This window comes from Protopterus annectens, chromosome 3.part0 (genome assembly GCF_019279795.1).
Source record: "Protopterus annectens isolate FY-2018-M chromosome 3.part0, PAN1.0, whole genome shotgun sequence".
NCBI lineage: Eukaryota > Metazoa > Chordata > Ceratodontiformes > Protopteridae > Protopterus > Protopterus annectens.
Window position 1 is genome coordinate 1,922,382,080 of NC_056731.1, and position 17,002 is coordinate 1,922,399,081.

Consider the following 17,002-nt stretch of genomic DNA (forward strand, 5'->3'; position numbering starts at 1 on the left):
TACCATCAATTAATTTATTTAGTAAGATAAGAATTTATACATGATTTGTGGATGACTTTGCCTTTTATTTGTCTAGGGAAGGAGCACAAATGTAATGATTTTATACAAGAGATCAATGAGTCTATTACAATTTTAACTTTTTTTAGATAAAGTTGGCACTAATATTAATTTTTTTAGACATTGAGTTAAAGATGGTTTGAATTAAAAATTGATAGTTCTATTTATAGGAAGAATAATGCATTAATAATTATTTATATTTTACTAACAATCACCCCAAATTTATTAAGGATAGTATTCCTAGGGGACAATTCATCAGAGTATCACATCTAATTGGAAAAATTACATGGAGCTGCTTACTGCTTGGTGATGGATTTGCAATGTTCTTAAGACACTCAGTCTTGCTGGCTGGATTCTGCTAAAATTCAAAGTCTAGTTATATTTGCATTCACAGTCTGTTGCATACAGAAACTTGCAGAATATACACTGATGAGAGAATATACTTTGCAGCACTTGTCTTTAAGAGCAGTAACCAATAACTTTTATAATAAATAAAACTGGACAAACGTTGCAGCTTAAAAGTACTGTTCCAACTTTACTTCTCATATAGTACAGATGATGTGAGAGATATAACATTTACCTTGGGACTTGTGTCCCTACCAAACCTCTCTCCTAGCTGGATTTATACAGCTCTTTATATACAGTTTTAGTCCTGTAGAAACAATACTAAGCTTCCTTGTTTAACAATGTCTTGTAAGAGACCAGCTTTTCTGACCGTGTGAATATCCTGTAACAGTGTCCTGATGTCCATGTAGAAAAACATATTTTTGAGGAAACACATTGTTCTGTATTCTATTTGGAGAATTGCTTATCCTGTAGAAACAATACTAAGCTTAACATATGAGCATATGTTCTTGTGCCAATGCTGATAAGCATATCCTGTTTTTTATGAAGAAAAACATATTTTTGAGAAAACACATTGTCAGAGATCAGCTTTTCTGACAGTGTGAACATCCTGTATTTTATTTGGATCTTTGTATAAAAAAACATCTGTTCTTGTGCCATCCTGTTTTTCCATGCAGAATAACATGTCATTGTTCTTTAAAAGCAGATTTTGCATTTTTGTTCTTGCATACATCCTGTTTTGAGTCTGTAAGGGAAAAATGTCCATTCTTTAAAAGCAGATTTTGTATTTTTGCTCTTGCATACATCCTGTTTCTGAGTCTGTAAGGAAAATGTCCATTCTTTAAAAGCAGATTTTGTATTTTTGCTCTTGCATACATCCTGTTTTGAGTCTGTAAGCCGAAAATGTCCATTCTTTAAAAGCAGATTTTGTATTTTTGCTCTTGCATACATCCTGTTTTGAGTCTGTAAGGAAGAATGTCCATTCAGCAGATTCCTTTTCCAAGCCATGGTCATTTAGTATGACTGCTGATCACATATTACTTAAACTTTGTTTCTGCATTTAAGCAAGCTTTTCTTTCAGCATATTTACAACATAATTAATTTCAGATTTATATTCATAAAATCTAACAATTCACTCTGTTTTTAAACATACTCAAAACATTTTATATAGAAAACACAAGAAACAAACCTTTAGTTTGATACAACAAATCAAAATGCAATTTTACATAGTTAATACAATGATATTAAAGTATTACTACCAAAACTGAATGTATTTAACAACTTTTTCTTTTGCAGACCATTCTGTGAAAATATTTTATCAGTTATGAGCTGTGTCTGCTTTAATGTTATTTTTTTTTAACATGATCAATTTATTCTTTTGCAATCACAGAATTTAATTTATGACTTAGAACTGTTTCATTAACTCTTTGCAGCTGTTGAATTAACTATGAGACAATAACTATGTGCTACTGCAAGCATTTATACACTACTGAAAACACACAATTTCAATGTCATTTTAACCATAACATTGTGGTCATGTCTTTGAACTGCTCATTAACATCTTGGTAAAGTACTGAACTGGGCTTAGATAATAAATATTTGAAAGCAGTTATTTTACTGTACAGTATTCTGTACAGTATGTATTTATATAGACCGTTTGCTGTTCATGCATTTCAATCTAGTAGGTACCCTGGACCCATTTTTTTATTAAATATGGTTTTTCACACATATTTATTACTAGACATTTATTTAATTTGTACTGAATTCTTCTGCATTTGTACATACAATGACTATAAAGTACATTTAGTCTAATCTTACAAATTTAATAACATTAATATTAAGCAAAATCTTGGAAAATGTTTGTCTCTTTAGAAATATCTAGTGGAATTGACACCAAATCCATATGTCCTGTTATTTTAAACTACATACTCAGCAATTAAAATATTGATGCTTTTTATACCAACATTGTTTTGCCAAAAACTTATTAAAAATAGTGACCATTCTTGCTCAATTTTTTTACATATCTTTACTCTCTTTTGTATAGCTGTAATCAGTTTTAAGCCATCTCTTGTTTTTTAAACCATCTCTTGTATAGCTTTACAATTTAACAGGTTGTAAATACAATTTAATACTAAACAATACAATAATAACCATTATGATAGCTATTAACAACTTGTAAAATATCTTAACCTGTCAGGTTTAATCCAGTTTACCAGTATTTCTAATATACTAATACCTGTTCTTTCCTCTCCCTAAAAGAGTATTGTCAAGAAGGAATGAGATATTTTTTCCTCTAGCTTTATTTTAGACCCTTATTATTTATTTTTATGTAACTTTATTTCAGACCCTTGTTGTTTATTTTTTCTGTAGCTTTATTTCAGACCCTTGTTGTTTATTTTCTTTGTAACTTTATTTCAGACCCTTGTTCAGTACTGCTTATACAGTCAGTGTAAAACTGAGAAAGTGCCCCTCCCCCTGTAGTACGTCAGCATTGTTTACCTGCCCTATGCTGTGAGAATAGAAGGTATGTCAGCCCAACACTATGGTTATACATTTACGTTATTTGGTTACTAATAAAGCTTTCACTGTATATTACCTCTAGTAGGAATGTACACCCTCCTGCACAATTGATTTGAACTGTATATATACTATAGCCCATTTGCTGGCTGTACTTGATGCAACTGAGGTTTGTTTTTTTTGTCCTTTTAACATTTACTTGTAAACAGATTATTAGTGACATATATGCACAATTGTGACATTTTATGACAATTACTAAATAGTGTTGCTTGTAAACATTTTAACAAGTATGTTTTAATAACAATAATGCTTTAGAAAAACTCAAGCTACTTATCTGGCAATCAGTCTTGTTGTTTATCTTATCTTTCCAGCATTTCCTGTAACTATTCATTCAGTCTAGGAAAGTCTAAGCTCACATTTTATATTCTGTAAACTATAGTTAATTCTTTTAGCATTTTTCCTTTAATGTGATTGTGATTTGCATAACTATGCATTTATACAACATAAATACAAAAACTGTTTGACTAATACCATCTGTGATTTTATTTATTTTTAAAATTCAGAACTTTAACTGTTTGGTGTTAACCAACACATTTATATTTATATTATTTATATTTGCTGTTGTCTGCCTGTTATTCTGGTGTATTGTAACAGATGTACTCTAGATGAAAAGAACACACATGCATGTCTGTCTTGTATATGTATATCTTTATACAAGCATGTCATGTCTTGTGACTTTAAATTTTTACTCTTATTAACTATTTTTATTTAATTTTATGCACTAGAACAATTTTGTTTACCTTTTGACTATGCTAATGAATGGTATTCATATGCTTTACTTTACTGTAGTACTGATAGATGTCTTGCTTTAACTGAATGAAAGTAAAACATTTAAGAATGATTTGTCCAGACATCAGATCCTACCATCCTACCATGTATGTTTAACCATTTTCAAAACATAAACATATTATAAAATATATTTCTTTTGCACAGATTAACTGTGTATGCAGGAAGTTCTCAGTCTCTGTCAGTTCAGCTAATTTATTTCCTTTATCCTGCAACTGCTGTTGAATTTCCAGTAATGTTGCATGGTCTTTCTGACATTCTTTAGTAAGCTGTTCTGCTGAATTTGAAACTCCTATGCACTTTTGAAAAGATGTATGTATAACTTGTCTAAGCTTCCTGAACTCATTGTGTCTGTCCTTTAGAAGTTTACTACATTCCTTTGTAACAAAATGTACTAGGGTTCTATCAGTAACTGATTTGACTCACATGTGGTGACAGGACATAACTGTTCAACATCAGAATGTAATGGAAACACTTTACCCTTAGTTAATTCTTCAGATCTGTCTTTACAGTCTATTTTTTTCGCAATATGATGCAATATTATTTTATGACATAATACACAAAATGCAGTTTTTGTTGAATCACACAATAAACATTTGTCATATTTCACATGATTTTCTTTGAGATACCAGTCAAATATTGTAATACATTTGCATAATGCCTTACTATGAACCTGCCCTAATAAGGTTTTACATTTACTAATGTGCTGTGTATACCAACATAGCAATTTACTAAAGTTTGGTTTACTCCTGCATGAATTATAAATAATATCCATACTGTCTAATATACAAAACTGTCGAATAGCAACCATACTAAAAAATGTGACGTAGAAAAAAGTCTTACCAGTGAGCAAGAAAACAGGTGATCAGGCTGTTGTTGCAGATGGCTGGAAATTTTTCAAAGTCACTTGAGAAGCTGGGAAAGCACAACAGGCAGTGGACTGATGGGCTAGTGGATATCCCCCTTTTCTTGAAGAATTTATGGCACTGCAAATTTCTTGAACTAGTCTCACTCCGGATTGTAGACGTCTAAAAAACTTTACTACTGCAAGCTGCATAAACTGGAATACTTCTGTTTAGGATTTACACATACGTACAAATGTTAGTTACTGCAATTTAACTGAAGTGACCCTCTGCAGGGCTTACCATCACTCCTCCTGTGTTTGAATGCAGATTGTAGGTTCAAATGCAGACTAGCTTGCCATTGAAAAAATTATATGGAGCTAGTCACTCAGCTGCCTCGCCATTGAAAAAATTACATGGAGCTGCTTACTGCTTGGTGATGGATTTGCAGTATTCTTAAGACACTCAGTCTTGCTGGCTGGATTCTACTAAAATTCAAAGTCTAGTTATATTTGCATTCACAGTCTGTTGCATACAGAAACTTGCAGAATATACACTGATGAGAGAATATACTTTGCAGCACTTGTCTTTAAGAGCAGTAACCAATAACTTTTATAATAAATAAAACTGGACAAACGTTGCAGCTTAAAAGTACTGTTCCAACTTTACTTCTCATATAGTACAGATGATGTGAGAGATATAGCATTTACCTTGGGATTTGTGTCCCTACCAAACCTCTCTCCTAGCTGGATTTATACAGCTCTTTATATACAGTTTTAGTCCTGTAGAAACAATACTAAGCTTCCTTGTTTAACAATGTCTTGTAAGAGACCAGCTTGTCTGACCGTGTGAATATCCTGTAACAGTGTCCTGATGTCCATGTAGAAAAACATATTTTTGAGGAAACACATTGTTCTGTATTCTATTTGGAGAATTGCTTATCCTGTAGAAACAATACTAAGCTTAACATATGAGCATATGTTCTTGTGCCAATGCTGATAAGCATATCCTGTTTTTTATGAAGAAAAACATATTTTTGAGAAAACACATTGTCAGAGATCAGCTTTTCTGACAGTGTGAACATCCTGTATTTTATTTGGATCTTTGTATAAAAAACATCTGTTCTTGTGCCATCCTGTTTTTCCATGCAGAATAACATGTCATTGTTCTTTAAAAGCAGATTTTGCATTTTTATTCTTGCATACATCCTGTTTTGAGTCTGTAAGGGAAAAATGTCCATTCTTTAAAAGCAGATTTTGTATTTTTGCTCTTGCATACATCCTGTTTCTGAGTCTGTAAGGGAAAAATGTCCATTCTTTAAAAGCAGATTTTGTATTTTTGCTCTTGCATACATCCTGTTTTGAGTCTGTAAGGGAAAAATGTCCATTCTTTAAAAGCAGAGTTTGTATTTTTGCTCTTGCATACATCCTGTTTTGAGTCTGTAAGGGAAGAATGTCCATTCAGCAGATTCCTTTTCCAAGCCATGGTCATTTAGTATGACTTCTGATCACATATTACTTAAACTTTGTTTCTGCATTTAAGCAAGCCTTTTCTTTCAGCGTATTTACAACATAATTAATTTCAGATTTATATTCATAAAATCTAACACTAATTACTCAAGATGCTGAATTTCTTGATGAAGTGGATCATAAAACTGAGTTATTTTTTTACGAAGAGGATATAATTTGATAAGTTTACAACATACAACTATAGAAATAGTGAGAAAGAGACATATATACTATTCACCTATTTTATTACAGGATTTAGGTGAAAGAAAGAGTAGAAATAACATATATGAAAGTAAACCTTTTAGCCTTAATATGTCGGCTAACACCTGCTTACAATCCAGTCTTCTTAAAGATAACTGGAATATCATTTAGGGGAATATGGAATTTTTTAGATTGCTAGGAGGGCCAAATATTGATTATAAGAAAAATAGAGCCATTAAAGAATTGTTATTGCATGATAAATGCAAGTTTCTGTTTGTTTTAACTAAAATATAAAACATGCACTTTGAAAAATGTTTTAAACCACTGAGATGAGTAACTGCCACTAAAAAAATAACTGCTTCATTTCATGCTCGTCACATTTTCTGTCAGGATTTAAAGTCAATGGTTCTTGGTCTGTATACACTGGCATGTCACTGGTGTTTTCAGGATGCAGTCTACTTTTCTTGATAAGCTCTGCAGCATTGCAGGCTCTTAGAGTTGTGTTTGCATAGCAAAGACTGACCTTTTAAAACAGCTATAGTAAATGCAGTATTCATTAGCTAACTAACAACAAAGTGATACAGGGATAGCATCAGAAATAAAATAGTGCATGCAAGGGAAATAAATAGATCAGTGGTTCATAATAATTGTTCTGCTGTCCAACATAATTTGAATGATGATACTGGAAGAAGCTTTACACTGCTGTTTGTATAGAATGTCAGCTATATGGCTTTACACAAATATATCATTAAAATAGTTTATGTATTGGGCAGGGATAGATTTCTGTGTTTTTAAAAAAGATCAGGTTCATTTGTGACAGTATTACAAAAAAATTATATAAAATTGCACAACAATTGATAATGGAATATCAATGACCAGTTTCCATCAGAAAGACAATATAAGTAGAATAAAATGTCTTTATTATTGCACTATTTGATTTGACTGTTGGAATATAAATGGGCTTGTTGATAAAAACACAATAAAAGGTACTGACATACATTTATAGTAGTAATATACGAATATTGTTTTAAGTCTTTACTGAACATGATAATACATGAGTATTGTTTTAAGTCTTTACTGAACATGACAGACTACATTAAACAGCCACAATCAAACCCATCCACAAATGTATTAATAAATCCCATACAGACAGAAATGTAATTGCATTACAAATTTTGTTGCAGCCACTGTGCAGATCCCTATGGATATAGTTTGTGAGTATTTCCAATAATTAAATATTAATAGCCATTACTACTAATTGCAGTTACAAAAGTCAATATTCAGCCACCCTAGTGTGTCAAGGTCCTGAAGCTCTAATTTCCAAAATCCAGAAAGGTTCATCATTAGATGGAGGAATAGAAGATTCTAAAGAATGTAGACACTTCAATTACCCTTCCACATATGTTTGCACTATTGTGATAGTACCGCATCATATGTAAATAATCTGCATTCATTTCAAAATGTCTCTGACACCTTTCACTCCCCCCTAATTCCTATCATTTCATGGAGTTATATGTTATTCTTTCAAAATCGTAGACCGTGTAAAGAAGAGAAAGAAGGTAGATCATATTTCATTTCAGTGCAGAACACCATGTCAGACCAATCATTCAGATGTACCTGATGGTTTAGTATAGCAACTCATCTTCACCATTCCAGATATGGGAGAGGGACACTATAGCTATCTAATCCCCTGCAGAAATCAGATGAATTCATGGTTGTTTATCACCATTTTCCCATCCTTTCCTCTATGTAGTCATTGAAGTACACTTTTTTAGTTATAAATATTGCCACTGAAATAATTTTGATCCCCACATTTCTTTTGGCATTCCATTAGGGTAAGTGTAGACCAGTCATCCTGGTTAATCAAAACAGATCAAAAGAACACATTCCTATCGATCCAGTTCCACCAAACTACAGGTACCCCACTTATGGAAACATTTGTTCAATGAAATTCTACCCCAGTAATTAGATCTCAATCCTCTCATCTTACCACATCAAAGCAGTCCAACTAACTGGAGTTCATGCCCTTCAGGATCCCATTCCTTTATTTTATTGTCCATGGACACATCCTCTACTGTTGCACAATGAGCCACAGTTCTGGGAGGACCCATATTGGCTGAGGGTTTGATCTGGTTATCACATAATGAACTAAGTCAAAGGGGTAGACATAACATGCCAAGTCTGATAGACCCACCTCCTTTGATACCTAAGTATGTGTGGACACCCATGTGACCCCAAAACCCATGATCATTGTTTTATGGATTAGAGCCAAATCATTTAATGAAACTAAAACTGTCTTTCCAAAATTTAATTAAAACAGACAATTCCCCAAGGAATGAAATACCTTCAGGATTTCCTGAAATGTATCTGGGGATTAACTATCTGTAAGATATAGTCATCTGCATACCAGGAATCTAGGTTACACCTTCCCATAATAGGTGACATGCCCCAGTAGTTGTGATTTTGTTAATATACAAGTTAAAGCTATCCATGACCAGAACAAAGAGCAGTGTGGAGAGTAGGCATTCTTAACAGGTTCCCCTGAATAACTCAAAATTATACGAGAAAAAATGTTTTTGTATTCAATTTGGCCATCGGGGATATATATAGTAGCTGATGTCATTTTAGAAAACTGCCTTGTATATTATACCCAGACAAAATCTTCCATATAAATTCACAAGATAAGGAATCTTACTGAAGTCAAGAAATAATGCTACCCATAGTTCAGAAGTACAGTGACTTAACTACTGCACATTATAGAAGAGCCTTAGTAATCCTGGAATACCTTGCCTATCTGCGGCAAAGACTTGTTGATTATTGTTCACCAGTTTTGCGATAGCTTTTCAAAGTCTATTTGCTAACAACTTAGCTAACATTTGACAACAGTTGACATTTAGAAAATATGCCTGTATTTCTCCAGCGTATAAAGATCCTTACCCTCTTTGTGGTAAATAATAGTAATACTATTTCTACTGCTGCTGCTACTAATAATAATAATAGTGGCCACTCTGACTGGGAAGGGTAGTGCCCTTTCTAAAAGACATTCTTTGTAAAGTGTCAGCAGAACTGATACTAATTCTCTACTTAACATTTTATAGACATCATTTAAGAGACTATCCAGTTCTGGTACCTTACCTAGTTTCAGGATTTCATGTTCTGGGATTTCTTTATTGAGTTTAGTTATTTCCTTTTGTTTCAGGTCAGGACAGTCAATTTTCATTGCAAAAGACCTCCATCCCTCCCCTGAAAGTGTGTTTGCTTCTGAATGCAGGGTCTTAAAATACATTGTAATTATTGCATTAATACCTGGAGGTGAATATTTTATCTGTCCCCTGCTATCTCTTAGGCCCTGAATTGCATGAGCTTGTCTCCTCTCTCAACAATTGTAACAAGTTTGGGGGATTTTATTTGTCTCACCCTATAGAACAACTTTACTTTCTCCCATTTCTGATGTTGATTGGCAAAAATTCTAGCTTTCACTTCTTTCTTTAATTTTAACATAATTTTGTAAATTGACTTGTCTTTGCAGCCTGTATTCATACATCAATCTGTAATTTTCTTTAATTGCTTTGCTGGATGATTTATTTTCTTCTTTGTTTCAATACCTATAAGTTTCCATAACCTTTTTAAATTCCTTATTGGCTTGACCTTGAAAAACTCACATTATTTTACTATACAGCTTACTGCCCCACTACATTCTTGCCAAGAGCAATGCACCTATCCCTTAATGACTGTTATAGTCTCTGGGTTTTTAAATATGAGTGAGTCTACCCTAACGATGTAAACAGGACCCAGCCAGTTCTTCAACCAGTGATCCACAGTGACTATGCTGTGATATGAAAGTGCAGCAGGGGTTATACTAAAATTATCTATGCCAATCAGCAGCATCTAATTGGCTAGCTAAATCCTTTTATGGTGTTCATTATGTAAAATTCATAGCAGCTGGGTGTCTCACACACCATGTATCTAATAAGAGGCAAAGCACCTTCCATATTTTGCCAGTCTACCTATCCTCATTGGCAGTTTGCCTAAAGTAGTGTTAAAACCACAATGAAACCTCCTCCCTTTATTGTGGGGTAATACTGTTGACAATAGAAGGTACCTATAAAATAATGTATTCACTGTCATTTTTAACTTTTACAGTCCTCCTTTTACTGTCCTTGTCCAATAACCCTTTGATGTTTATCCACCCTAGTTTACTGCTGACTAAACTGACTACTCCATTAATGCTCTTCTATTTAAATCTGCAACATACCACCCCCTCCAGGTACTTAGCTGTTTGGCTAAATTTCCTTTTTTAAAGTGTATTGGTCATGTTCTAAATCAATTGTTAAGTAACAAATCTTTGGGGTCTATATCAGAACATCGAAGTATTAAAACTTTGAATGTTCTAATATCAAACACTATTCAGCGAACACTAAGAATAGCAAAGCTGCAGAACAGCAAATTCTTTCCTCAGGAAAGAATTTGGTTGGCCGTTTCTGTGGCTTTGCTATTCTTAGCGCTGTGGTGGAAAGTTACGGGTTGGATTCAGGTAAGTGTGCTATTGTTTGTACGTTAGGGTTAGGGCCGAGTTAAGTGAGTTAGGGTTAGGGCGCGGGTTAGGCGTGTGTGCAATAGTGACAGACTTTAAGGTTAGAGGCGGTTTAAGTGAGTTAGGGTTAGGGCGTGGGTTAGGTGAGTGTGCGATAGTGACGGACCTTAGGGTTAGGGTTTGGGTTAAGGTAAGTGGGTAGATAGTAGTGTATGTTTAGTTTAGTGTAGTGTTAGATGTAGGAATTTAAGTGTATGTGTGTGGTTGCTGTTTGTTTGATGTGCTTGTGTTGTGTGTATGTGTTTCGGAGCAGCGAATTTTTTCCATGGGAAAAAATTTGCTGTTCTGAATGTTCAATATTTTCAGGTTTAGATGTTTTGGGGCCCTATAAAATAGCGTTCTCTATTTTCATCTTTCGATAACATGATATAAACGCATCTTTGGAGCTGGACATAACTGTGAAGGCTGCCAGTCTAGCTAGCTAGAATTTTGTAAATAATTCTATGTCCTTGTAAATATTATTATGATCCACAGGCTTGTTTGACAAATGTAAGAAAACTGTGTATGTCCTGAGCTTCAAACATGTAACCACAGTGCACCCTGCTGGAAGAAAGCTGATAAGTAAAGGATTTTACAACTGTGTTTGACCTCAAGCTATGAGACAGGATGTCTGGGCTAGGAAATTCTTTCTGTTGTTCTAAGACAGAGACAGTTACTAGGTTTTACATGTAAAGTGTCTTTTATTGCTGTGGCTTCCTGACAGGTGCAGATTACAAAAATAAATGTTAAAGTTTTAAGTTCTGTGAGCCTGGGCAACTTAAGTATAAGTGTCAAGAATTATGTAATCTGAAATGACTCAGCAGTAATGTGTATTATCAATTTAAGACTTTCCCAGAGAGAAAGATTGAGCATTTTGTATTTTGTTCTGAAGCTGACAACTCACCAGCACTTCTCATCTATATTTGCTTTCTCTGTAAGACCTAGATCTTAGTATTTCTCTTAGAGATAGATAGGAATATAGCCAGATTAGTCTAGCTATTTTCTATATTTATGTCAGACTATCCTACAATATGGTTTTAAAGTATTTTCCTGTGATTTCTGAACTCTCTATTAGCACTGTGTTGAATTGATGAGTATTGACTTGTATTTTTATTATTTATTATTAAATATTTTTAAATATTTCAACTATGGCTGTTTTGTGTAGAGATAATTTAAGCTCTCAGAGTACTTGCATGTATTTGGGGATACTGTATAAGCCACTCCAATACCCTTATCCCTAGGTTACACTTACTATTTGGATAACAGTAATAGCACACAATGGAACTGGTCACCCTTTGGGAAGGGCCTTATAGTAGCTGATAAGTAGTGATTGGTGGCAGTGATTTCTACCTTATAGACTGGGCAGGAGGAGGCATAGCTGGAAAACCTGTGCCAGCCTTCCCCAGGAGTGTCTGTGTGTTTGTATATAATTCATGTCTCAAACTGTGTGTGTGTGTGTGTGTGTGTGTGTGTGTGTGTGTGTGTGTGTGTGTGTGTGTGTGTGTGTGTGTGTGTTAGCTACTTAGGCAGGGACACAAAGCACTGGTTGGACAGAGAGGGTGCTGAAGGTTTTGGCTTGACCAGTTGGCTGAGATCTATACCCTGTAGCTGTGCCAGTGGGGAGTCTTATTGGGGATCTGAAGAGAAAGGGAGAAACCAGCCCAAGATGACTTGTGATCTCTGTGTGCTCTTTAGGGAAAGTGTACTTTACTGTGTGTGTACTTGATATCCTCTCAATGTGGACACCCCTCACTGGTGCTAGTTGTGAGGATTGAGACTTCTTGATTACTGGGCCAGTGCACGAGCATCACAATAACCTCCTTATCATTTGCATTTGTTGGTAAGGACATCCGCCGAACATTTTTCTCAGAGGTGAAATTCACTGGCATGACACCATGAAATATTTAACCTATAATGTCTCACTACATAAGTGAATATATAAACTAGAATGTTTCCACATAAAATGCAAAATTAGTAGTTTATGTCTTCCTATAAAGGCAAGTGTTCAACTATTTCTCTAGATGGAGCACCTCACATCGAAAATTAACACAAAATAATGCAGTTGCAAAACCACAATGTGAATAAGATGTGACTCCTCTAAAGAGGTAAGTTATTTTTCCTACCCATAATGCATTACTGTAGTATGTAAATCTTTGTTTGGTACCTACCATGGCATCATTGTGTGGTTGCGGTTACAGAGAAAAACTGAGTAAGCAGTGAATGTAAAAAAGTGAAATTGCACGCTATAAGCTTTATTTTTTGAAAAATCACTTGCAACTTTATCATGTGGAGTAGAATGGGAATAGAAACAAATTGTAAAGCAAAAATGCTAATAAACATGACCAATACACGTTTTGTTTAACTTTTTGCAAACAAGCCATGTGTATGTTAAGTAAAGTTAGCTTCTTTAGAACTGCTATTCCTTTTAAACCTGAATTTAGACCCCTCATATTACAAGTAAGAAATTTATCAGGTTGCCCTTTTATTAACTCACTAGTTCTCTGCCTGCTGTAATGCATAAGGATATCTATCTAAGTGACCAGAAATAAGAAAAGAAGACAAAAGCAGAAGAACACTACACAAAGAATCAAACAAACACTATGGAGTGTATCTTCAGCATGATCCTAATCACAGATAAAAGATTTCTGCAATAGCTCAAGTAAAGTCTTCACTGTGGAATAGGAGTTACACTCAGTCAGCATCAGTCTGATCCACTCCTGGATAAAATAACATAGAGTATTTTGGCTACCTTATCACCTATCTGCTATGATTTCTGTGGTCATTTTTGCCCTTAATCCCAGCATCTTTTTATCCTGCCCAATGATAACCCTTTGAGATGTGAACAGCAACCCTCTCCCACAGCTGCACTGTGCCCTTATCATCTTTACCACTAGCTGTAGCCAGATCATCCATAGAGCAGGGCTACAATCTGAATCACAGGTATGCAACTTACTATAGGAAACAAACAATCATTCCTTAGAGGTGTACTAAGTACAAGCCCTTCCTAAAAGGGGAGGTGGCAGAGATAGTACATTTCACAATGGTATTCATTGACCAGCTACTCCATTTACTTTTGCTTCTACATAAGCTCCCTTGGGATATTCAGCCCTCCTAATAGATACCAAGTTACACTCAGCACTTAGAATGCAAATGCCCTTGGTGCTGTGCATAGTACTGCACCATTGCTGCATCTTGCAGGCTAGGCTATTTCATAACACAATGAAAGAAGCTGCATAACATAGTATAACTATGTAGCCTATTAACATTATATCCATAACAAACTGAACTCACTATTCAAAGATTGCCCTGATGAGTTTCAAATCCAAACCCTACTATGTTTGTATAAAAAGAACAAAGAAAACATGCAATGTACACAAGGAGAAGGGATGCCATCAATTACAGAATGGGAATAGGAAAAACAAAACATTCATGCATGTGGGTCTCCTGCCTTCACTAACCCCCACAACTAGCATGGAGGCATCATGATCTGGTTTATGCTCTAGTGCTCTAGTTTGTGAAGATTAAGGCTAGGGTCCAGGCTGGCAAAATTTTCATTTCTGCCTAAGGATCAGCTAAAGGTAGAAATCTGTTATAGTTAACCGTGCCAGAAAATGTATGTTGTCCATCCCACTGAGGCAATCCCTCCTTCCCTCCATATTGTCCACATTTCTAGTATTTTTCTTCCCCCTTGATTTACTTTTTGTATTTCAAAAGCTGATCAGTTTATACTTTACATCAGTGTTAACTGGTGCTAAGTTTTGTGCAGGACCTGCAATCATTACATTCCAGAAAGTTATCAGCTTCATTGGGATAGTTACATTTCAATCTTTGTGAGCCTTCTAAACACACAGTGATGCAGGAAAGCACAGGTGCACCATATACCCAAATGTCTAAATCTTTTAAAAGACGGGACAACATGTTTCTTTTGTTAAAAAGGGCAGTGGAAAATCTCACATTATGTCCTGCTACTTGACACTTAGTTCCCAACTTCCTGGCCTTCCATAATGTGTTTTCTATGTCAATTTAGTTTAGAAATTTTATAATGAATTGATGTAGTAAGTTAGTAGGCTCTTTCAATATCAGGAGATGTTCCCTAGCTTAGTAGTTTTGCCAGCTCCTTCCTAATCCAGGTTACTGGGCTGTCACCCTCCACACCATCTTATAGTCCAATAACTTGTAGGTTATTACCAGACTCTCACCCTCCACACCTTCTTGTAGGACATTAAGGTATAGGTTATTACCAAGCTCTCACCCTTCACACCTTCTGATAGGCCAATAGGTCCAGGTTATTACCCGTCTGACACCTTCCAATAGGCCAATAAGTTACAGGTTATTACTAGGCTCTCACCCTCCACACCTTCTGGTAGGCCAATAAGTCACAGTTTAGTACTGGGCTCTTACTCTCCACACCTTCTGGTAGGCCAGTAAGTCTCAGGTTATTACTGGGCCCTCACCCTTCACACCTTCTGGTAGGCCAATAAGTCACAGGTTATTAATGGGCTGTCACCCTCCACACCTTCTGGTAGGCAAATAAGTCACAGGTTATTCTACTGGGCACAGTTTTTCATGTTAATTTTTGTTTCAGGCTTTCTGCCTGGCTCTCCATGATATCCATTTTATTTAAAGCTTTCTGTATCAGTCTGTAATGTCCATAATCTGATGAAAATGGACATTCAGATGGGCACAATATTCCAATAGCTGCTGCTAATGTTGTTCAATCTTCTGATGTAAAGCAACTACTTCCTATCTGATTTCTTCACCCATGCATTTCAGTTGCTTAATATCTTACAGAATATCTTGGAGCAATAGTATTAGGGTTGCAGTAAAATTGTACAGCAGGTTGACATTGCTACTGTTTTCCCAGTTGCATCTCCTGCTACATTCACTGTGTGGCTTAGACTTACTGGTGAATAATGACTAAACCGGTGCCTAAGGGGCTACAAGCAGTATTATTTGTTAGAATCTCTTGTAAGATACATTCAGTGGCTTTTTAAACAAGACAGGTCAGGTATCACTATATTGGAGTAATATTTATCCCAATAATCGGAGAATAGTTTTTTGCAAGTGCCCAAGCATGCCCCCATGCACAAGTTACAGAAAAAAGAGCTGAATCATAGATAATTTGAAAATTTTGCAAAAAAAAGTGGGAAGGAAGGTTTATTTGCTGGAATAGAAGAAGATCAAAATGAAGGATCTTCATATTAATTAAAATAGCATATGAATAAATATTGAGGAGCAAATGAAGGGCAGGTAGGGAAGATTTATAGTGGTGAGAGGTCATTGACAGGGTCTAGGAAATATACTGGCTGCACCATATATTATACCAAAAGCGGTGAACAAGATATAAGGAATATTATGGGAAAAGGTATAGCCTTTTATCAAGGATGTATGGTGGTAGCAGGAGACTGAGACACCAGGGTTGCAGTAAAATTTTACAGCATGTTGACATTGGTACTGTTTTCCCAGTTGCATCTCCTGCTACATTCACTGTGTGGTCTAGACTTACTGGTGAATAATGACTAAACTGGTGCCTAAGGGGCTACAAGCAGTATTATTTGTTAGAATCTCTTGTAAGATACAGTCAGTGGCTCTTTAAACAAGACAGGTCAGGTATCACTATATTGGAGTAATATTTATCCCAGTAATCAGAGAATAGCTTTTTGCAAGTGCCCAAGCATGCCCCCAATGCACAAGTTACAGAAAAAAGAGCTGAATCATAGATAATTTGAAAATTTTGCTAAGAAAAGTGGGAAGGAAGGTTTATTTGCTGGAACAGAAGAAGATCAAAAGGAAAGATCTTCATATTAATCAAAAACAGCATATGAGTGGTGAGAGGTCATTGACAGGGTCTAGGAAATATACTGGCTGCACCATATATTATACCAAAAGAGGTGCAACAAGATATAAGGAATATGGTGGTGCGGTAGGGTTGTCACCTCACAGTAAGACGTTGTCCTGTTCGATTCTCAGTTAAAGCGTCTTCTGTGTGGAGACATGCGTGAATGGGTGTACCTTCATTGAAGGTTGTGCATCAGAGCTGGCAACTCGGTACGTAAAAATCTACTGCCAATCATTAGTGGACCGGAGTTCCGCTGTGGCGACCCCTAACCTAA